The sequence below is a fragment of the Sus scrofa genome, chromosome 13 (assembly GCF_054392235.1).
Source record: "Sus scrofa isolate SSC_HxYL_T2T_F1_AM1 chromosome 13, Sscrofa_HxYL_maternal_Yorkshire_Landrace_v2.0, whole genome shotgun sequence".
NCBI classification, from domain to species: Eukaryota; Metazoa; Chordata; class Mammalia; order Artiodactyla; family Suidae; genus Sus; species Sus scrofa.
Window position 1 is genome coordinate 98,081,473 of NC_139395.1, and position 21,640 is coordinate 98,103,112.

At 41.3% G+C, this 21,640-nt stretch overlaps 1 protein-coding gene across 4 annotated transcripts in view; it reads left to right on the forward strand.

The window, feature by feature from the left end:
* Positions 1–21,640, forward strand: part of PLS1 (plastin 1) — a 126,345-nt gene that overhangs the window by 2,020 nt on the left and 102,685 nt on the right. Inside the window, exon 1 of one of the 4 annotated variants that reach the window (XM_084989948.1) lies at positions 6,117–6,251. The exons of the other annotated variants lie outside the window; for them this stretch is intronic. The gene's annotated coding sequence lies outside the window, so the exon portion shown is untranslated. Of the gene's footprint in view, positions 1–6,116; positions 6,252–21,640 lie in introns of those variants that run through there. 4 annotated transcript variants of the gene reach the window in all.

Genomic DNA, 21,640 nt, shown 5'->3' on the forward strand with positions numbered 1-21,640 from the left:
TGGAAGCCTTCCTTGATTACTGGGACCAGAAAGTAGCTCTCCCCCTTCGGAACCACCTAACATTCGCTAGTGTTGCTTGTGCTAGTATCCTGGCATTTAGCATCCTGGATTATTGAATTTTAGTATCTGTCTCGACTTCCTGACCAATGTGTGTAAATTCTTGGAGCTTAAAGGCTATGACTTGGACATCGCGCCCAGAACTAAGTGCAAATAATGTTCTCAGTGCTGTTTTGGGCGGGAGGAAGTGAAGTAGGGACAGTTGTGTAGAAGGATTTGATGTGGATGTTCTGTAAAAGGAGGGAGGCCACTTTAGAGCTGTAGCAAGACAGTGGCCAAGTCAAACCAGCCTGATGGGATGATTCTCATATCTTCTTGAGAGATCACAGATTAGGGCAGTTCTAGGAACAGAATTCAGGTCATAATAGGGGAGAGTTCCCTATAGCCTGGACTTAAGCATGTGATTCTAAGTGCAGAGTGGAGAGCACAGATTTAAGACGTGATGTAAAGGGGAAAGCCTTTGGTAAAAAACTAGATGCAGAGAAGAAAAGACATTTTGAAAATTGCTTTAATTTCAGGTTTGGCTGTTAGTAATGATAATGTTCTTTCTATTTTACGATACCTCCAATTGTGATATTATCTTCTGTTTCTTACAGTTGATGTAGTAGTGTCATTTCCTATTCTGATGATAAACTCTTTGGGGAATGATCTTTGATCCCTCACAGTGCCAGGGATTAGAGTAATAGGTACTCCATTGTTGCTGCAAGAATAAACAAATAAGTGTTTTTGACATGAGGAAGGTGGGCATTTAGGATCTTACTGCTATAAAGTAGTGCTTTATCCAGACTGTCCCTTCATTATGTAGAGGAGGAGCTGAGATGTGTTTAACTACGCCAGTTAGTGGTGAAGCCAGAGCCTCTGCTCAAGTTTCATTACCACTAGCTCCAAGTTTGTTTCATTAACCCCAACATTTCAAGGTTACTGGCCCCAAGAATAATTTGAGTTGGCAGTGATATTCCAGTTGGAGAACTTCTGTGGCTCAAAATCCCACAGAGGCCTAATCTAAATGGAGGAACTTGATGGCCAATGTGTCATTGGAAGCGTTGAGACTCAAGGGATGCCTGGCTCATTCGAGGTTGAGTGCACAGGAGTTTCTGTTGTGGCGCAGCAGGATGAATCCGACTAGGAACCATGAGGTTGCGGGTTTGATCCCTGGCCTCGCTCAGTGAGTTAATGATCCAGCGTTGCCGTGAGCTGTGGTGTAGTTTGCAGATGCAGTTTTGATCTGGCGTTGCTGTGGCTGTGGTGTAGGTCGGCAGCAGTAGCTCTGATTTGATCCCTAGCCTGGGAACCTCCATATGCTGCGGGTGCGGCCCTAAAAAGACAAAAGAAAAAAAAAGGTTGAGTGCACAGAATGAGGGACAAGGCAGCACACGATTGTGCGGAGGAGAAGTCTGGGAAGGACACGGTAGCTTAGCTTGTCAAGGGCAGAAGATACAAAGGGGTGGGCCCCAAGTCCTCGACTGAGAGTGTGGTTGGGAGAGACATTTTATACCACCAGGAGGGTGGTGGGCAGTAGTCGTGGTGTTGATGACCCAGGAATGTTGGGGGCCGGTTGAGTGAGAAAGAACTGTAATCAGACTCTCAACTTGGAAAAACCAGACAGAAGGCGGTGTGTCTGAACCCCAAATCCTAGTTCAAGATGTGGTTTGGAATATTTGTTTACTTGGAACAGATGTTGCAAATAGTTGTTTTGCAAATCAAAACACAGCCTTCTCGTTGAGTATTGAGGGAGCTGCTGGAGAGCGCATATCCTTTCAGTTGACCAACATCTTCAACTGGCAGTGATGCTTGTTTTTATAAGAGTTAAGAATTGAGAGCAGTCTAAGGGAGAGAGCTTGAGAAATGATTACCAGGGGGAAGGATTGGCCAGGTGTAGAGGGATTACCTTTTTTTCAAAAAAAATCATGACCATGGAGTTCCCGTCGTGGCCCAGTGGTTAACGAATCCGACTAGGAACCATGAGGTTTCGGGTTCGGTCCCTGCCCTTGCTCAGTGGGTTAATGATCCGACGTTGCCGTGAGCTGTGGTGTAGGTTGCAGACACGGCTCGGATCCCTCGTTGCTGTGGCTCTGGCGTAAGCCAGTGGCTACAGCTCCGATTCGACCCCTAGCCTGGGAACCTCCATATGCCGCGGGAGCAGCCCAAGAAATAGCAAAAAGACAAAAAAAAAAAAAAAAAAAAAAAAATCATGACCTTAATCAACATTGATTAGATAGCCAAATGCAAAATCAGGCAGTACATTGAAGTTAATGTCTCATACACTTCAGAAAATGCCCAGATATTAAATTGGAGTAATATACCATAACCCCATGTAAAGTAACCATATTATATAACTTTTTCAAATTAATAATAGTAATATTAGTAACTGGTACTATAAAATATTTTCTGCAGACCAGATGCTGTACTAAACACTTTTTTTTTTCTTTTCTTTTTGCTTTTTATGACTGCACCCGGGGCATATGGAAGTTCCCAAGCTAGGGTCTAATCGGACCTACAACTGCCAGCTGTACCATAGCCACAGCAGTGAGGGATCCGAGCCTAGTCTGTGACCTACACTACTGCTCATAGCAACGACATCCTTAACCCACTGAGCAACGCTAGGGATTGAACCCACATCCACATGGATCCTAGTTCATTAGCCGCTGAGCCATGATGGGAATTTCCTAAACACTTTATAAGCAATGTGTCATTGAATTTCTACTCACCATCCTATGAGATTAGTGCAATTATTAGTCCCATTTTACAGCTGAGGAAACTAAGACCTCAGTAAAATCACATTTCAGAGGTTACAAGTGGCTGAGCTGAGCTTTGATCCCAGGCTCGCCTGACTTTAGGCCCTGAGAACTAAAGTAACTTAATCAAATATATTAATAAAATGCAAAGCTTTATCCCTGGTAACCCTCATGAAACAGAGCTGGACTCTATGGTCCTTCCCCTCCATGTCCTCATCTTGCCTTTTATCTGTGGAAAAACATTAACCAAAGAATAAGTTTTTTATTTTTTATTTTTTTGTCTTTTGGTCTTTTCTAGGGCTGCACCCACGGCGTATGGAGCTTCCCAGACCAGGGGTCTAATCAGCTGTAGCCGCGGGCAAATGCCAGAGCCATAGCAATTCGGGATCCAAGCCACGTCTGCAACCTACACCACAGCTCACGGCAGTGCCGGGTCCTTAACCCACTGAGTGAGGCTAGGGATCCAACCCGCAACCTCATGGCTCCTAATCGGATTCATTAACCACTGAGCCACAGTGGGAACTCCCAAAGAATAAGTTTAATCAGAGAAGTGAGAAAAAGCAGAAGCAAAGAAAAACAGTCAAACAAGACTAAATAATAATAGCTTTGTTATTAAATAAAGTCAAGGACCTTTAGTTCCTCCTCAAGTGCTTTAGATAATATTCTGAGCCATATCTTTTGAGCTGTTATATAGATACCAAAACCCCCACCAGGTGGAAGAAGTTAACTACATGATGACCAGACTATAGCCATGACCAAAGCTGCCACAATTCTGAGAAATGGCCTCAAGGAGATGAGAAAAAATTGACCCTAGAACTGAAGACTGACTGTAGTTAAAACAATCAAGATGACACTGATCAGACTACTAGCTGACACATTTGAAGATGACTGTCAGAGTGGACTGTGCTGTTTCTACATGTAGCCCCCAAAACTCCCCTTTCAAACTTTTTGCCTATGGATTGTTAGTGGGGGGTGGAGGTTGACCTTTGGACATAAGTCCACCCTCCCTCCCTGTTGCTGGCCCCCAAATAAAACAAACTTTCCTTTCCACCAGCCTTGCCTCTTTTGGCTATAGAGCTGCAAGCAGCCAGACCCCACTCTCAGTAACACTAACAGATGCTTAGAATGGCCACAGATTTTAGTTGGTGATACTTCCAACATTCTATGAGGCAGATTTAGTAAGAGAAACAAAAGAACAGTGATGAATCTTTCTGGTTTTGTTTTTAAAATGATCACACTTAGTTTCTATCTCCTTTTTAACCCTGGAAACCTTCCTGGAGGCAGCGACAGCACTGTTTCTCTGGGTGCACCAGAAAGCGCATTCTGTTCTGCTCCCACCCTCTTTTAGGGTGACGGACATGAGTTGGTAGTGATCCAGGAGATGCCTCTGAGTTGGGGGCTGAGACACTCACTTGGTATATAAGCCTCAGGACTTCAGGGTGAAACGTTGATAAAGGTTTTTTCACCCCGAGTGGCAGTATCCACTGCTGGGAGCTCCTGGGGCTTGACCCTTACCCTGATCTCAGATCTTTGAACTGGGGTCAAAACACCTTGGGCAGAATCCAGAGCTGGACACTTCTCCAAGGCTCCTTCAGCTCAGGGAGTTTGCACGTTGGTGTGGATGTGTTGCAGTTGGAGGTGGGTGTTGATAGCTCAGGGAAGGCCGCAGGTCAGAGACAAGTGATTTAGAGGTGGGACTGGCAGGCCCCAGGTTTGACCAGCTGACTTGGCTCTGAGAAAATCACCCCTCTTTGCTGACCCTTCTTATTCTCTCATGTGTCTCAAGATGGAATCCAGCTGAGGATCTTCTTCCCCTCCCTGTGATGCCCAAGTCTTCGGTCCATTTCCTGCTTCTGCCTCCTCTTCTCCTGAGCTGGTTGTCTGTATTCTCAGGGCCCGTCTCTGGATCTGAAAGGAAAGGCCACTTGCTTCAGGCCTCTTGTTGCCACATCCAAAGATCCAAGTCAATAGCTTATTCTGGAGAAGGATGAAAACCAAGGAGAAAGAGGCCTTTGTGCTGCCTTTGGGTTTATTGGTTATAAAATGGTTATACAATTTTGATTGCTGGAAATTTTGCTGACATATAAAATCACATGAGATGTGAGGCTGTGTCAACTTTGATCACCTTATTTCTTTTCAGGACTACTGTGTCTGAAAGGGCCTATTTGCCTTTTTTTTTTTTTTTTTTTTTTTTCCCCCTGGGTGAGAAACATGTAGCATGGTTTCTGTGAAAGCAAGTTGCTTTTTAGTAATAATGTGGGCACAGAAAGGGCAAAAGAGGGCCAATTAGGAGAGTTTTCTCTTATTTAAAATGTTTGTTTGTCAGCAAGTATTTCATCTTCTAGGAGAGTCACAGGTAATTTGTTCCTAACATTTAGTTGTGACAGGGAATTTAGCCTTTATAATCAACTAAATTTTTCTGATTTACTCTTTTGAGCAGTTCATAACTATGAAACTATAGGAATATTTGAGTTATAATTCACTGCACCTACCTTCTTCAGAAAATTCAAGCCAAGTACAGATAACATGAGAAACTGACTTTTTCTGATAGTAAAGTGGGTGAATATCTTAAGGTGGGAGAATGTTTGTGTGTGTGTTGGGGAGGGCAGCTTTCACTATAAAAAGCAAAAAGTTTTGGAGAATGGTTGATAGGAGAAACTCGATATTAAAGGAAACCAGAATTACTTTATTATCGAGAAACTCAATAACCTATTTAAAGATCCAGTCCCAGGAAAAAACACATTAAAAAAAATGATGAAAGCCCATTCCGTTTGATGGAGAACCAAGAGGCAAGACATTTTATCACAGCTGTTAAAATAGAATTTGGATTGAATTTGAGTTTAAAACATTGGTAAATGGGGAGTTCCCATCGTGGCTCAGCGGAAACAAATCTGACTAGTATCCCTGAGGTTGTGGGTTTGATCCCTGGCGTTGATTAGCAGGTTAAGGATCCAGCGTTGCCATAAGCTGTGGTGTAGGTCAAAGACGTGGCTTGGATCCTACATTGCTGTGGTTGTGGCGTAGGCCAGCAGCTACAGCTCTGATTTGACCCCTAGCCTGGGAACTTCCATATGCCATGCCTGTGGCCTTAAAAAAAAAAAAGACAAAACATTGGTAAATGTGTGTAGAAGGATCAGTCATGTTAGTTACACCTTGGACCAAGGTCTGCTTGTCCATACCTTCTCCCTTACAATGAATTCCCGTGTGGGGCCCTCTGCATTCCATGAATAAAAGAGGAGACTTATCTCCATGGATCACAATTGTAAAATCCAAAGTAATGTTTGACAGTCTGTGACCTAAAACTGATGTTGATCAAGCAACTTTGAATGCCTTAGACAGGAAGTACTGGCTGCATTCACACTTTGTTCCCATAGCTGGTGCTCAGAATCTGTATTAAATTGTTGAAATGAAAGAAAAACAGGTTCAGAACCTACTCATTTACAGTGAATGATCAAAGGCGTAAGTAGACATTTTGTCTCCTTTTACTTTGTCGTCTTAAACGCCACCTTTTATGGCTATATTTATTTCTTTTTTGTCCTTGATGTATACTCACTGTGTACTGTTTATAGATAAAAATCAATGCAAACTAGAATTTTGAGGTTTGATAAATGTGTCTCTGCTTTGGGTTTTAATGCTATTCATCAATAATTTGGTGGAAAGACAATAATAAATGAGTACATAATTGAACCTTTAGTTCACTTGCAAGCTAGTGTTTATAACCATTGAGAACAAAGTAAAAGTTCTCAAAGACTTCTGAATTCTTTCACCTGAAAGCTCTCTCAGCATTTTGTCCTGGTGAAGTCTTGCCTTTCCTTCCTCTTCCGTCAGGCTTGGGGTCATTACGACACTGTGTTTGTCCAAGGGGTGTTGCCAGGTGTGGCCCAGATTTTGCAGAGTTTAAGTATTATTAGGTCAGTTAGATGCCAGCCATGAAACACAACTCGCCTAAGTCCAGTTGTTTTTCAGCAAAAATTGTCATGCAAGTGAACTAATTTTGGTAAAACAGCAATAGCAGCAATTTGCTTGGTCCCTTTTCCTAGCCTCCAACCGCCCAAATTAAACCCAAGATCACTATCAATGGAAAAAAGGTAATCTGAGAATCTCTGAATGTTTAGTGGTCAATCAAAATGAGCTCGTTAGGGTAATTTAAAGTTTAGATATCTGAAATCAGTTGGTCTATGATCAGGGCTGTGGATGAGAAGTCAAAGTCTGTGATCCTGTTTCTGACCCCATGAGAAGAGAGGCCTTCTCTTCAGCTGCAGGTTTGATGATTAAACGAGCAATTAGTAAACTATAAGGTGAGGAGGTAAGGTATTTATTGATATCATAATTTTCCAGCTATGCTGCCTTTCACTGATAAGTGCCCTAGAGTATGAGAATGAATGACTTACCTGCTTGAGATTACCTGGCTTGGAAATGGCTGAGATGGAACTCACGTCTGTGTCTTCTAATTTCATCATTTGACACAATGTCAGGACTCAGCTTTGGGGCCACAGTGATGGCCAAGACAGGTAGAGGGTCTCTGTCCTCATGGATTGTCAGTCTACCTTAAATACAGGGCTCTTCCAATCAGTCCATATTTTCTTCTTTTACTGACCAGAGGGAATAATTTCTTTATGAAATTGATATCTGGCTTTTATGAAATCCTAAGTGTGTTTTTGGCTAGGCCTTGACTATGGTGCTCTTAGTGATTTCTGTGTTCCCAAAAGTGCCTTCAAAAACTGCCATCGGGAGTTCTCTTGTGGTGCAGTGTGTTAAGAATTTGGTGTTTTCACTGCAGTGGCTTGGGTCACTGCTGTGGTGCAGGTTTGATCCCTGGCCTGGGAACTTCCACATGCTGCAGGTGCAGTCAAAACCACACAAATTTTAAAAAAAGATAGGAACAGTACTTTAAAAAAACAAAAAACAAACAAACAAACAAAAAAAAACGAAAAACAAACCCGCTCCCTAAATTCAGATCCCACTTACGATCCCATGGTCAATCAGAGCCTTGTTGCAGATGAATACTTTTCTCCTCTGCAAAATCAAAGAGATCTGATTGACTAAGAGGAACTGGGCTGGGGGCAGCACTGTGACTGAGGCATTGTCCTTGTACTCACATTTAGGGGAGGCAGACACAGAGACAGCCTGTGACACGAATGAGCCCCAGGAGCAAAGGCAGAATGAGGCTTTGGGAGAGCCCAAATGGAGAGCAGTTCCTCCTGTTCAGTGGGTTAAGGAAGATGTCAAGACTTTGTAGCAGAGCCTTGGAGTTCCTGTCATGGTGCAGTGGAAACGAATCCAACTAGGAACCATGAGGTTGCGGGTTCAATCCCTGGCCTTGCTCAGTGGGTTAAGGATCTGGCGTTGCTGTGAGCTGTGGCATAGGCTGGTGGCTGCAGCTCTGATTGGACCCCTAGCCTGGGAACCTCCATATGTTGTGGGTGCAGTCCTCAAAAAGACAAAAGATTAAACAAAAAAAAAAAAAAAAAAAAGGACTTTGGAGCAGAGGCTTAAAAGGAAATGCTTTTGAGTTCAAGCTACAGAAAATAAGTAGAGGAGAGGACATTCCCTGGGGAAGGGACAGTATGAGCGAAAGCATGGTGACTGGTTGCAACTGGTCTCTTTAGAAAAATGTGAGTGCTTTAATATATTCTACAACATAAGCAGGCATAAGAATCAGCTGGAGAGCTTGTTAACAGATGAATTACTGGGTCCCAGCTCCAAGTTTCTCATTCCTTAGGTCTGGGGTGAGGCTGAACAATTTCATGTCGGCAACTTCACAGGTGATGCTGAGGCTGTCGATCTGGGAACCACATTTTGAGAGATACTGGAATAGAGTATGGTGTAGAGATAGGAGAGCTAGAAACAAATGTACTGCCCTCATAGAATTGATGTTTCAAGGGTTTGTTTTGTTTTGTTTTTTATTTAGCTTCATTTACCAAGTGATTGCTGCCTCATGTCCTTTGCTGCCCTCTGGAAGTTCCTTACCTGCTCTACCTCCCACCCCACCCCAACCACCAAGTTCTCCCAAGAAGCCATCCCTTTTCTTTTCTTTCCTTTTCTATTCTTGCCATGTCATGCAGCAGTTTGATGTGGGATTTCAGTTCCCAGACTAGGGGTTGAACATGGGTCATAGTGGTGAAAGCGCTATGCGCCAAGTCCTAACCACAAGACCGCTGGGGAACTCCCACCAGCCCTTTTCTCGTATTCTGTATTTTTAAATAACTACCATTTGGCTGGTATGACTTTCCACTCATGAAAAATTGAATTGCCAACATCAGCTAGAAGATGTTAGGAGTTGACCCAAACCAAGCGTGAATGACTAGTATACTCAGGGTGTATATATCTGGATTTATTTAACATTAATGTGGATATAATGTTAAACTTCATTCGGTAAGTATTTTTGGAATAGATTGCAAGGTCTGAGCTAAGAAGAAGGACATACAAAATTGCAGAAGGTTCCTTCCTCGCCCTCAGAAAAGGTGCAGTCTTGGAGGAAGGTTAAGCTATATGAATTCATGGTTCCAGTACAGGACAGCTGGTGCTAAGTCCTATAAGAATGATTGGAACTGGAGTTCCGGCTGTGGCATAATGAGTTAAGGATCCGGCATTGCCATAGCTGTGGTGTAGTTCACAGCTGTGGTTCTGATTCCATCCCTGGCCCGGAAACTTCCATATACCATGAATACAGCCAAAAAAAAAAAAGAGGCTGATAGGAACTAATGTGATAGGGAAGGATAAAAGTCACTTTCCATTGTGACCATGAGGACCAGCAGGGCAGAGTTGAAGGATAATGATGTATGCCATCTTCGGATGTTTTGTCCATCTTTGTGAGTCAGCTGATAAAATAATGGAGGAGGGGCATATGCATATGAACTAGGCAGTGAAGGAGGGGCAGATGCTCACCCAGTCTAGTGGGCAGTGGGGGGAGTAATTGGGAGAGGCCTTGCAAAGCAAGGGGCAGCTGAGCCTTAGAGCGCAGGTGTAGTGGGAAGTGTAGGTTCAGCCAGTGCTGGGTTCTCTGGCTCATGTCAGAAAGTCCAGGGAGATAAGGCTGGAAAGGCATTTAGGGAAGCTGATGGAACTTTTTGGGTGTGAGGTGGCTGGATTTGGACTTTATTCTGCAGGTAGTATGAGTCACAGGCTTATCTCGGCTTACTCTCACTGCCAGTTCCCTCCTTGCGGCCAAACACATTAGAAGAGGAGGAACTCCATTTCTCACCAGGCATTGGTCTGTGGTTCATACCATCTTAGAAAAACACTAGATTTTTATTTATTTATTTATTTAATAAATCTTTCCTTTTTTTTTTTTTTTTTTTCTTTTTGCTATTTCTTGGGCCACTCCAGCGGCATATGGAGGTTCCCAGGCTAGGGGTCCAATTGGAGCTGTAGCCACGGGCTAATGCCAGAGCCACAGCAACGCGGGATCCGAGCCGCGTCTGCAGCCTACACCACAGCTCACGGCAACGCCGGATCGTTAACCCACTGAGCAAGGGCAGGGACCGAACCTGCAACCTCATGGTTCCTAGTCGGATTCGTTAACCACTGAGCCACAACGGGAACTCCAAAGGCTCCTGTGTCTTTAAAAAATACGTAGAATATAGAAGGACATCAATAACAGTTTCTGAGAGACAAACTATAAAAATGAGATACAAATAAATCACTGGGTCTACTGATTATAGTGCTTGTTCAGGGCTGCTCTGGAAAGAGAAGGGAATTCAGAAGTGAAAACTAAGGCTCTAAGTATGGTGTCCTACAGACACTTTCAAGCTGACTTCAAGTGCTAAAGGATTCCAGACCTAAGAGTGAATGGTGACACAGTGTCTCTTTGGAATGCTGTAGCTTTACATTTGCACATGTCTTTGGGTTGGGTACCAGTTTAGAAAAGCTTGTTTCTGGAGATTAGTGGGCAGTAAGGCCAGGGTGGCCCCTTCTGTTCATCTTTTTGGAGCCAATGTCCACAGATGATAAAGACGTTTGTGTGTCAGTGGAGATTTTGAAAATCTCCTGTCCCCTAAAAAGAATCCTGTGTTGAAAACGATGGCATAGTGGGAAAAGCATAAAAGACAGATTTGTAAGTAGAACTTGCCACCCTGTACTGTCATTTGCTAGCTGAGTGAAGGCAGAGGCAGCTTAGTGAGTGGGATGGAGCGAACTGACTTTTCACTCTTCCACAGCTGAGAGGGTCGATGTTATTGTTGTTATTTATTTATTTACTTATTTATTTTTGGCCCACCTTCAGCATGCAGAAGTTCCAGCGCCAGGGATTAAACCCATGAGACATCAGTGACCTAAGTCACAGCAGTGAAACCACCAGATCCTTAACCCACTGAGCCATAGTGGGAACTTCTGTTGTTATTGTTGTTTGTTATTTTGTTGTTCTTTTTTGTTGTGGATGAAATAAGATAAAATAGGAAAGATACAATACACATTTTATATCACAATCTTCTAAGATTCATTCTGCTTTAAGTTCTCGTGTCCACATTTGTGGCCACATAGAGTATGCATTTCTTTTTTTTTTTGTTTTGTTTTGGTCTTTTCGTCTTTTAGGGCTGCACCTGCAGCATATGGAGGTTCCCAAGCTAGGTGTCTAATTGGAGCGGTAGCTGCCAGCCTACACCAGAGCCACAGCAATGCGGGATCCAAGCAGCGTCTGTGACCTATACCACAGCTCATGGCAACACCAGGTCCTTAACCCACTGAGCAAGGCCAGGGATAGAACCTGCGTCCTCATGGATGCTAGTCGGGTTTGCTAACCACTGAGCCACAACGAGAACTCCAAGTATGCATTTCTTGAGGGCAGGAGTGTGTATTTTTTACTTTGTACCCTTATTGCCTAAATGCTGACTGTACAAGGCGGCACTTGATAAATTGTCGAATGAATGGAAGATGAAAAGAAGTGAATGAATGGATGAATCTAAACCCACCCCCACCCCACCCACATACCAAATATTTTCTAGCTTCTGCTTGCTTGTAGAGACTTAAGATCATCCATCCTGCCTTATTTTCCAACTGCTAATCCCAGGCCTGTGTTTTACTGACAGGAAATCTTGAGAGGTCCTCCAGCCTTATCTAAGAGGCAGCTGCGTAACTTGAACTCAGAGTATAAGGATCTTTGTAGATTCATATGCATTCTAAACAAATTCCAGAAATGAATTAAATAATATGTAATAACTGTGTTTTACATGTAGATAGTACTTGCATGTAAAATTAATAAACCTCTTAAGGGAAACTGACATATAATGAAGTTATATTCCTGTTGAAATATTATGGTTTTAAGAGAAAGCAGATTAGAGCTGAGTAGGATAGTAGTTTATAGAGATGCTCAAGTAAATGTATATTAACATACTAATCTGCTAGAGGCTTAAATTTTACCTGCAGTTAAATGAAACAAGACCCAAAAATTACTTTTTTCTACCTTAGGTTTTACAGTTTCTGTATTGTTAATAGTGATTTAGTTCTTGCTTCATGAAACTAGACTTGATTAAAATGGGAAAAAAGTTCATTTTTTTCATTTTGAACAGAGTAGTTTGTAAAATTATTGTATTTCCTGTTAATATACACCTGGAATGTATAGGATTAAAAAGGTTAAATTTTCTAAATTTTCACTGAGTTGTATCTTACCTATGTGATATGTATTGTGCTGGGGGGGGGACTAAACCTTAATTGAAGTATTTCTAGCAAGGTGAATATTACTTTTCTCATAGGACTAGGACAACAAATAATGGAAGAACTGAAAACATTGTTATTTTCTAGTATTCAGAGAAAATGACTGCATTCTGAGGTAGTATACTAAAAGAGTACACAATGATACTCATTTTTATAAGTTAATTTATTATTAAATGTCAGTGGGAATATTTTTTTGCATCCTATTTCTTATCTCAGGCACACTTTTGGGGGGTCTTCATGTTACATAGTTTGCTCTTTTAATCTGAAAATCCTCATTCAAACCTTTAATATGCACAGATTCTTTTCATTATGTTATGCCCTCAGGTATTATCCTGAAGGTATTACAAAATCAAGCAGAAGACTCCTCGGGAAAATACAAAGTTTCATATCAATCAGACTCAAAATCAGACTCAAATCATATCAATCAGACTCAAAATGTGTTTCATCAGTGTTCTTGGTGTATATGATGTTATTATTTAAACTAATAGCTTTATTTATTTATTGAGATAGAATTCACATACCTTACAATCCACTCATTTAAATTATAAGTCAAGGAGTTCCCATCGTGGCTCAGCAGAAATGAATCCGACTAGGAACGGTGAGGTTGCGGGTTTGATCCCTGGCCTCGATCATTGGGTTAAGGATCCAGTGTTGCCGTGAGCTGTGGTGTAGGTTGCAGACACGGCTCGGATCCTGTGTTGCTGTGGCTGTGGTATAGGCTAGCAGCTGTAACTCTGATTAGACCCCTAGTCCCGGGAACCTACATGTGCCACTGGTGTGACCCTAAAAAGCAAAAAAAAAAAAAAAAAAAAAATTATGAGTCAGTTTTACATTTATCCAAAGAAGATAGACAGATGCTCAAAAAGCATATGAAAAAATGTTCAACATCACTAATTATGAGGGAAAATCAAAACTGTAATGAGGTGTTGCCTCACACCAGTCAGAATGGCCATCATCAAAAAGTCTACAAACAGTAAATGCTGGAGAGGGTGTGGAGAAAAGGGTATCCTCCTGCACTGCTTGTGGGGTTGTAAATTAGTACAACCACTATGGAGAACATATTTAGTCCTTCAACTAAGTATAGGACTACCATATGATCCAGCAATTCCACTCCTGGGCGTATATCTAAAGAAAACCCTAACTTGAAAAAGTGTTCATTGCAGCACTGTTTACAGTTGCCAAGACATGGAAGCAACCTACATGTCCATCAGTAGAGGAATGGATAAAGAAGATGTGGTACGTGTATACAATGGAATATTACTCAGCCATTAAAAAAACCAAAATGATGCCATTTGCAGCAACATGATTGAACCTAGAGATTATCATACTAAAAGTGAAGTCAGATAAAGACAAGTATGGTATGATATCACTTATACATGAAATATTATAAAAAATGACACAAAAGAACTTATTTACAAAACAGACTCACAGATTTCAAAATCAAACTTATGGTTGCCAAAGGGGAAACAAGGAGGGGAAGGATAAATTTGTTGGGGATTAATATATAATACTACTATATATGAAATAGGTAACTAACAAGGACCTACTGTATAGCACAGGGAAATCTTCTCAATATTCTGTAATAACCTATTACAGGAAAAGCATCTGAAAAAGAATGATATGTGTATATGTATAACTGATTCACTTTGCTGTCACTGGAAACTAACAAAATATTATAAGAACTCTATGACAATAAAACTAAAAAAAATTAAGTATGAGTCAGTTTTAGAGTATTCTCTCTCTCTCTCTTTTTTTTTTTTTTTTTTTTTTTTTTTGTCTTTTCTAGAGCCGCACCTGTGGCACATGGAGGTTCCTAGGATAGGGGTCTAATCGGAATTGTAGCCGCCAGTCTACACCATAGCCAGAGAAATGAGGGATCCAAGCCGAGTCTGCAACCTACACCACAGCTCACGGCAACGCCGGATCCTTAACCGACTGAGCAAGGCCAGGGATTGAACCTGCAACCTCATGGTTCCTAGTTGGATTCGTTAACCACTGAGCCACGATGGGAACTCCAGTTTTAGAGTATTTTCATCACCCTATGTCCATTAGCAGTTGTTCATTTATTTATTTTTTAAAAAGTATGGTGGACAGTACTTTCTTTGGAAATGTTCCCTCCTATAATTCAAACCCTGTTAGTCATCCTACACCTCTCCCCAAGCAATGACACATCTTTCTCTCTCCATAGGTTGCATATTCTTGACATGTCACATAAATGAGTCACACAGTATGGCCCTTTGTGCCTGGCTTATTTGACTTAGCAACCAGTGTTCAAGGTTCATTCATATTATGGCATGAATATTCCACTTTTTATGGCTGAATAGTAGTTTGTTGCTTTTTTAGGGCCACTCCTGAGGCATATAGAGGTTCCCAGACTAGAGGTCCAATCAGAGCTACAGATGCTGGCCTATACTGCAGCCATGGCAAAGTGGGATCCGAGCTGTGTGCATGACCTACACCACAGTTCACAGCAACACCAGATCCTTAACGCATTGAATGAGGCCAGGGATCGAACCTGCAACCTCATGGTTCCTAGTCAGATTTGTTTCTGCTTCTCCACAAGGGGAACTCCTGTACCACATTTTATTGATTCATTCATCAGTTCATGTACATTTGAGTTATTTCCACTTTTTGGCTACTGTGGGTAATGCTGCTATGAACATTTGTGAACAAGTTTTGGGGGAGTGTTCATTTCTCTTGGTCATATAGCTAGAAGTGGAGTTTCTGGGTTATATGGTGACTCAGTGTTTAACAGTTTGAGAAACTGCTGGAATGTTTTCCAAGGTGACCACACCTTTTTGCGTACCTACCAGCCATGTATGAAGGTTACAATTTCTCCATATCTACCAGCACTTATTATTATCTGTCTTTTTGACTGTGGCCATCTTGGTGTGAAGTGGTATCTCATTGTGATGACTTTTTAAAAATTAGTTTATTTTTTTATAATAGTTCTAGATTTACAGAAGAAATAAGCATGGGAGTTCCCATTGTGGCACAGTGGTTAATGAATCCAACTAGGAACCATGAGGTTGCGGGTTCGATCCCTGGCCTCGCTCGGTGGGTTAAGGATCCGGCATTGTCGTGAGCTGTGGAGTAGTTTGCAGACGCGGCTCAGATCCGGCATTGCTGTGGCTCTGGAGTAGGCCAGTGGCTACAACTCTGATTAGACCCCTAGCCTGGGAACCTCCATATGCCACAGATGCGGCCCTAGAAAAGGCAAAATGACAGAAAAAAAAAAAAAAAAAAGAGGAAGAAATAAGCAGATAGTGCAGAGAATTTCCATGTGCCCCCCCATTGATACAGGGATTATCCTATTAACACCTTCTTCTAGTATGGTACATTTGTCATAATCAGTGAACCAACATTGTTATATTATTGTTAACTATATTCTGTAGTTTATTCATATTTCCTTACTTTTGGCCGAAGTCTTTTTCTTTGTTCTAGAATCCCATCTAGGAATCCTGTTGGATTCCTGATGGATCCACATTACATTGAGTTGACATTTATCTCCTTAGGCTCCTCTTAGCTGTGATAGTTTTTGATTTTCATTGTTTTTTGATGACCTTGAGGGTTTTGAAGAGTAGTAGAGTTTGGAGAGTACATTGTTTGATGCCCCTCTGTTGCAATTTTTCTCATTTTTCTTTCTCACTAATGATTTGGCTGCATTGTCATTGATTTTTAGTATGAAAAAAACAAATGAGAACAACTTTCTTGGAGTGTAAAAGTATATAATCAGAATTGGAAATCAGCAGAAGTATGGTTAATAAGAAATTGTTAGGAATTTAAAAAGTTCATTTGCCTCCGGAAAATGAGCAGAAATTTTACTCAAGGTATATTTTCCTGGGAGTTCCTGTCGTGGCTCAGTGGTTAACGAATCTGACTGGGAACCATGAGGTTGCAGGTTCGATCTCTGGCCTTGCTCAGTGAGTTAACGATCCGGCGTTGCTGTGAGCTGTGGTGTAGTTTGCAGTCGCAGCTCAGATCCCACGTTTCTGTGGCTCTGGTGTAGGCCGGCGGCTATAGCTCTGATTAGACCCCTATTCTGGGAACCTCCATATGCTGCGGGAGCAGCCCTAAAAAGACAAAAAAAAAAAAAAAAGGTATATTTTCCTAGCAGGGACCTGATCCTTTATATTTTTTTTGTGTTTTTTAGGGCTGCACTGCAGCATGTGGAAAGAGGATCAGATTAGGTAATAGAATTTATTTTGGTGACTGTCCTTAGCATCTAATGTAAGGGTAAAGCCAAAGGTATATTTTTCACTGCTTTAAATGTACCGGAGAATGTTGTTTTGCTTGTAATAAAACAAAGGGAATAGAATTTCCGGTTGACTTTAAGAAGAATTCCAGGGTTCTGAGGCAGCAAGGGTCCAACAGGCAGTGAGTACTTCCACCTACATTAATTTCATTAATCCTCATGGTACCTGGTAGAGAGGGCAGGGAACTGAGGCTCTGACAGCTGTGTCTTCTGGCCTGACTCAGCTGTCAATTGTTCAGCTGAGATTCGAACCTAGGGCTATGGAAGTTTATTCCCTACTGTTTGCCTGGCCAGGCTCCAGAGTTTCAGTGGTTTTAAATCAGGAATCTGTCAAAGCACACAGCAAGGTTGGTTCCTTATGTTACTGGATATTTTTACTGCCAGCTGAGGGAGATAGCATCTCTTCTGTGTTCAAAGCCTCACCGAAATCAGTCTGTCCAATTAATAGCATACTTGTGGACTTCTAACAAAAGAGAACTGGGCCAGCCTTGCCCAGGGCACTCCACCATCTTGTCTGTGGAAATCCCACTGTGCCATGTGTCTCCCGCAAATGAAGCCTGAGGATCATAAGGCAGGACGAGAGCCATGTGGGAGAACAACATATTCAGCTAAGGATGTCGGTGGTTAGAGAGTTCAGTGAACATCACTCAAGGTACATCACTCAGTGTATGTCTCAGTAAGATCTTAAAAGTTTTATTGATAAGTGAGTGGCATAGAGGATTTGGTTTTAAATCCAAATTTAGGAGTTCCCATCGTGGCGCAGTGGTTAACGAATCCGACTAGGAACCATGAGGTTGCGGGTTCGATCCCTGCCCTTGCTCAGTGGGTTAACGATCCGGCGTTGCCGTGAGCTGTGGTGTAGGTTGCAGACGCGGCTCGGATCCTGAGTTGCTGTGGCTCTGGCATAGGCTGGCAGCTACAGCTCCGATTAGACCCCTAGCCTGGGAACCTCCATATGCCGCGGGAGCGGCCCAAGAAATAGCAAAAAGACAAAAAATAAATAAATAAATAAATAAATCCAAATTTATCTTGGAAGAGGAATAGATGTGGTAATAATCTGTGAATGTGCTTAAAGAGAAATAATAAACTTGCACAGATACCTGTCTGAGGAAGGTTTGGAAAATTTCCCTACTTAATCCTTGTAAATGGCCCACTTTGGTTGACCACAGGAGACAGGGCCTCTTTCTGCTCAGACTTTCTGTATAAGTCAAGATAGTTACTATGTTACAGTAACAAACCAACCCATCTCTTTCCATTGATTTCTTGTTCACATAAATGTCAGTGCATTGGCTCCTCCGGGGCACCTGTTCTGGAAGCAGTGACTCAGAAACCCAGCCTACTGTGATGTTTGTGATTTTGCTGTTTTAACATGGGCCTTCCAGATTTTCACAGCAGCAGAAGGGCAGCTAGAGAAGCACATCCCTGCTCTGAATTGCTTTGGCCTAGGGGGATGCAGATCACTTCTACCCACAGCTCATTAGCTGCAGTTCATCACATGACCCCGCTGGGAGGGAGGGGGCTGTTCTGAGAACAATAAATATCTTTGCTTTACCACTTTTAGTGGAAGAGAACTGTTAGTTAAAAGGAGGAAAAAAAACCTCCAGTAAAGAGAGAAAAGTCTACTGAGATAGTTATTATTACCTGATAATAGTTTAGATATGGTTGGTTCAGGGACTTGATATCTTTTTGTGGATCTTTTTTTTTTTTTTTGGATAAGCAAGAAACAGATTTATTAGGATAGGATGCTTGTGAGAGATGCAGGTGGCCAGGCAAGGAAGCTGCCCATTTGTGGATCTTAAGGCTGCATCTTCCAAGGGGATAACAGTAAAGTTTACTACTTTCATATAATTGTCAAAGGTGATGGCGCTGATGATCAAAGCTTGTATTTAATGAGGTATTCTAAGTGTTTTACCTGAATTAAATTAATTCAAGTAGAGGACTGTGATTTCATCTCCACGGTAAATATTCTCCAGCTTCATCAGCTTGCCTGATTGGAAACGGTGCCTGGGTTAGACCCATCACCATGCTGATAGTTCTCTGCTAGAAGCCAGATTGTTGCCATACTCTCTTACAAAGAGCCTCTCTAGGTTGAAGGTGATGTTGTGGATGTTGTCTCACTAGCATCTAGCATGGATACAGGGAGACCCAGTATTTACTGTGATTTGGATTATATCTAGAAATACCTTGTGGTAAACTAAGGCCTAAGGCCATAGGATTTTTTTCTTTTCTTTCTTTTCTTTTTTTATTTTTTTGGTACATAAATATTTTTGTTTGTATTAAAAATATACTGTTGGTTGGACTTCCTGTGTGTCGTTGCCTCTACAGTGGCTGTGGCTCGACCCCTGGCTTGGGAACTTCCATATGCCACAGGTGCGGCCACTTGTTTTAAAAAAAAAAATATATACATACATATATATATATATATATATACATATATGCTGTTGGTAAATGCAGAACTCCTCTTTAGTTTGTCCTTATGATCTGCTCTTTCCCTAATCTTCATTGTGACCTAAAATTCTACCATTGGGATTACAGGATATCAAAGACCTGAGCTGGGTCACATAGATTGGAGCAGTACTCTCTGTTGTTGAACAACTCTCTTCAGCACAGAGGAGGAGCCCCACCTCAGTCTCTTTATGTTGATGTTATATTGTTCATCAAATATTGACTGAACATAGTTTGGGCCAGGCACTGAGTTAGGCCCTAGCAGTCTCCACCCTCATCAAAATGACAGTCTAGACCAGGGGTTGGCAAACTTTGTCTATAAAGGGCCAGATAATAATGGTCTCTGTTTCAATTACCTAACTCTGCTCTTGTAGCATGAAAGCATTGGTAGACAATACATAAATGAATAAGCATGGCTGTATTCCAGTGAACTTCCTGGGCACTAAAATTTGGATTTTTTTTTTTTTTTTTTTTTTTTTTTTTTTTTTTGGCTGCACACTCGGCATGTGTAAGTTCCCAGGTTAGGGATGGAACGTAAGCCACAGCTGCAAGTTGCACCACAGCTGTGGTAATACCAGATACCTAACCCACTGTGTCACATAGGAACTTCCAAATTTGGATTTCTTAATGTCACAAACTATTATTCTTTTGATTTTTTTAAAAAATAAAAATATAAAAACTGTTCACAGGTAGTATACAAGCAGGCAGTGAACGATGTTTGGCCTTCAGCTGAGTTTGGTCACCCCTGGTCTAGAACCAGCTCTGTATGGTTTTGGTTTTGGTTTTTTGTTTTTAAAAAACAGTCTCTAAAAAAGAATCCATATAACTGGTTTGAGTTTAGTTGTGAGGTTCTGTATAGTTTTCTTCTCACAGATAGATTAAATTTAATTTAGATTAAACTTAAATTATTCAAGTTCAGTGTTTAAATATAATTAACTAAATCAAGGCCTTTATTTTTAGTTATTATTATTTTTGGCCATATGTGCAGCGGCTTAATGTGGGATCTTAGTTCCTAGAACAAGGATTGAACCCAGGCCATAGTGGTAGAAGTTCTGAGTCTTAACCACTAGACCATCAGGGAACTCCCTAAGGCCTTTATTTAATAAACGTCTCTCATCAGTTGTTTGTGAATGTTGTTTCTGCAAATTAAGATTATTTCTCTGTCTTTTCCTCTCCATATGTATTATATGTATACATATATGCGTGTCTATATATACACATAATATAACGTGTGTACACAACTATCTCACTTTTGAGGACCACTAATGCTATGAACATCATGAAAGACCAATATTTAAGATAATGGCTATTATCCGTTGAACACTTACTATGTGTCAGGCCCTTTTCTAGGCCCTTTGCTATTTATTTTAATTAGTCCTTCCCCCAAATGTATGACATTGGCATTATTATCATTATCATCATCTTCATTTTTGGCCTGTGAAGACCAAGACCTAGAATGACTCACCCAAGGTGATGTAGCTAAGAGAAAGCATTGTCTATAATTTGTTCTCAAGAATTCTGACTCTAGTCAGCTTTCCTAATGATAAATTATGCCTTGCTAGGTACTGAAATATATGCGTGAAAGTAGTTCAACTGCATTTTTGAATTGTAATGGAAGAAAATGGAAGCAGTGAATAAAGATTAAAAAATTATTTTTCTAGGAAACAAGCATGTGATATAGCAAAAGGAAACATTTAGGAAGCAAGTATTCTAATAGTTTTCACTAATTAAATTTTAATTTGTTTTTGTCCACGAGCATAGGTAGCCAACTCAGACTCTAGGATAAACTGCTGAGATCTTCCTCTTTCCTGAACTAACTAAATTATCACTGAGAATCAGGGCAGGGCAATAGATTATACAATCTGTTTACAGTTTACAATGGATTGTAGTATCTGTGGCCCTGCCCTGTTGTAACAGCTACACCTGGTTACAAAAGAATGGTGGATCCTATCTGGCTCAAAAATCATAATACAGATATTTTATATGTGCATATAGAGTTTATAAAAGACTCTCTGGCTTGTGATATACTGTGTGGAAGCACTTCATTACCTGGAAATCATATTCCAGTGGGATCGTTGTTAGTCATTCTAGCGGACCAGTGCACTAGAGGTACAGTCTTAGCCCCTTAAGTTGGATCAGTAGAAAAGGTTAGACCTCAAGTGAACACAACCTGTGAGAGATTCCTAGTGGATGAGTTAACATTTCCCTCATTTACTTTTGGACCAATTTTATGTTGAACCAGGACTACAAAATCCATTCTTGTCTTGGGGAATTTCTGAGACGTAAGGAGGGACACATTTTGTTCTCCCATTTAAGTGCTGGCCTTAGACAGAGAGAAGGAGAAATTTTGAAAATCAGATATTTACCTTGACACTGACTCACTCATTTAATCTTATGGGCAAAGGCCAGGAATTCCAAAGGTACCCAAACTTGTGCCACTCTGCAGCTAGTCTCTGACTATGGCACTGCACTCATTTGGCAGCACTTTCCACCAGTT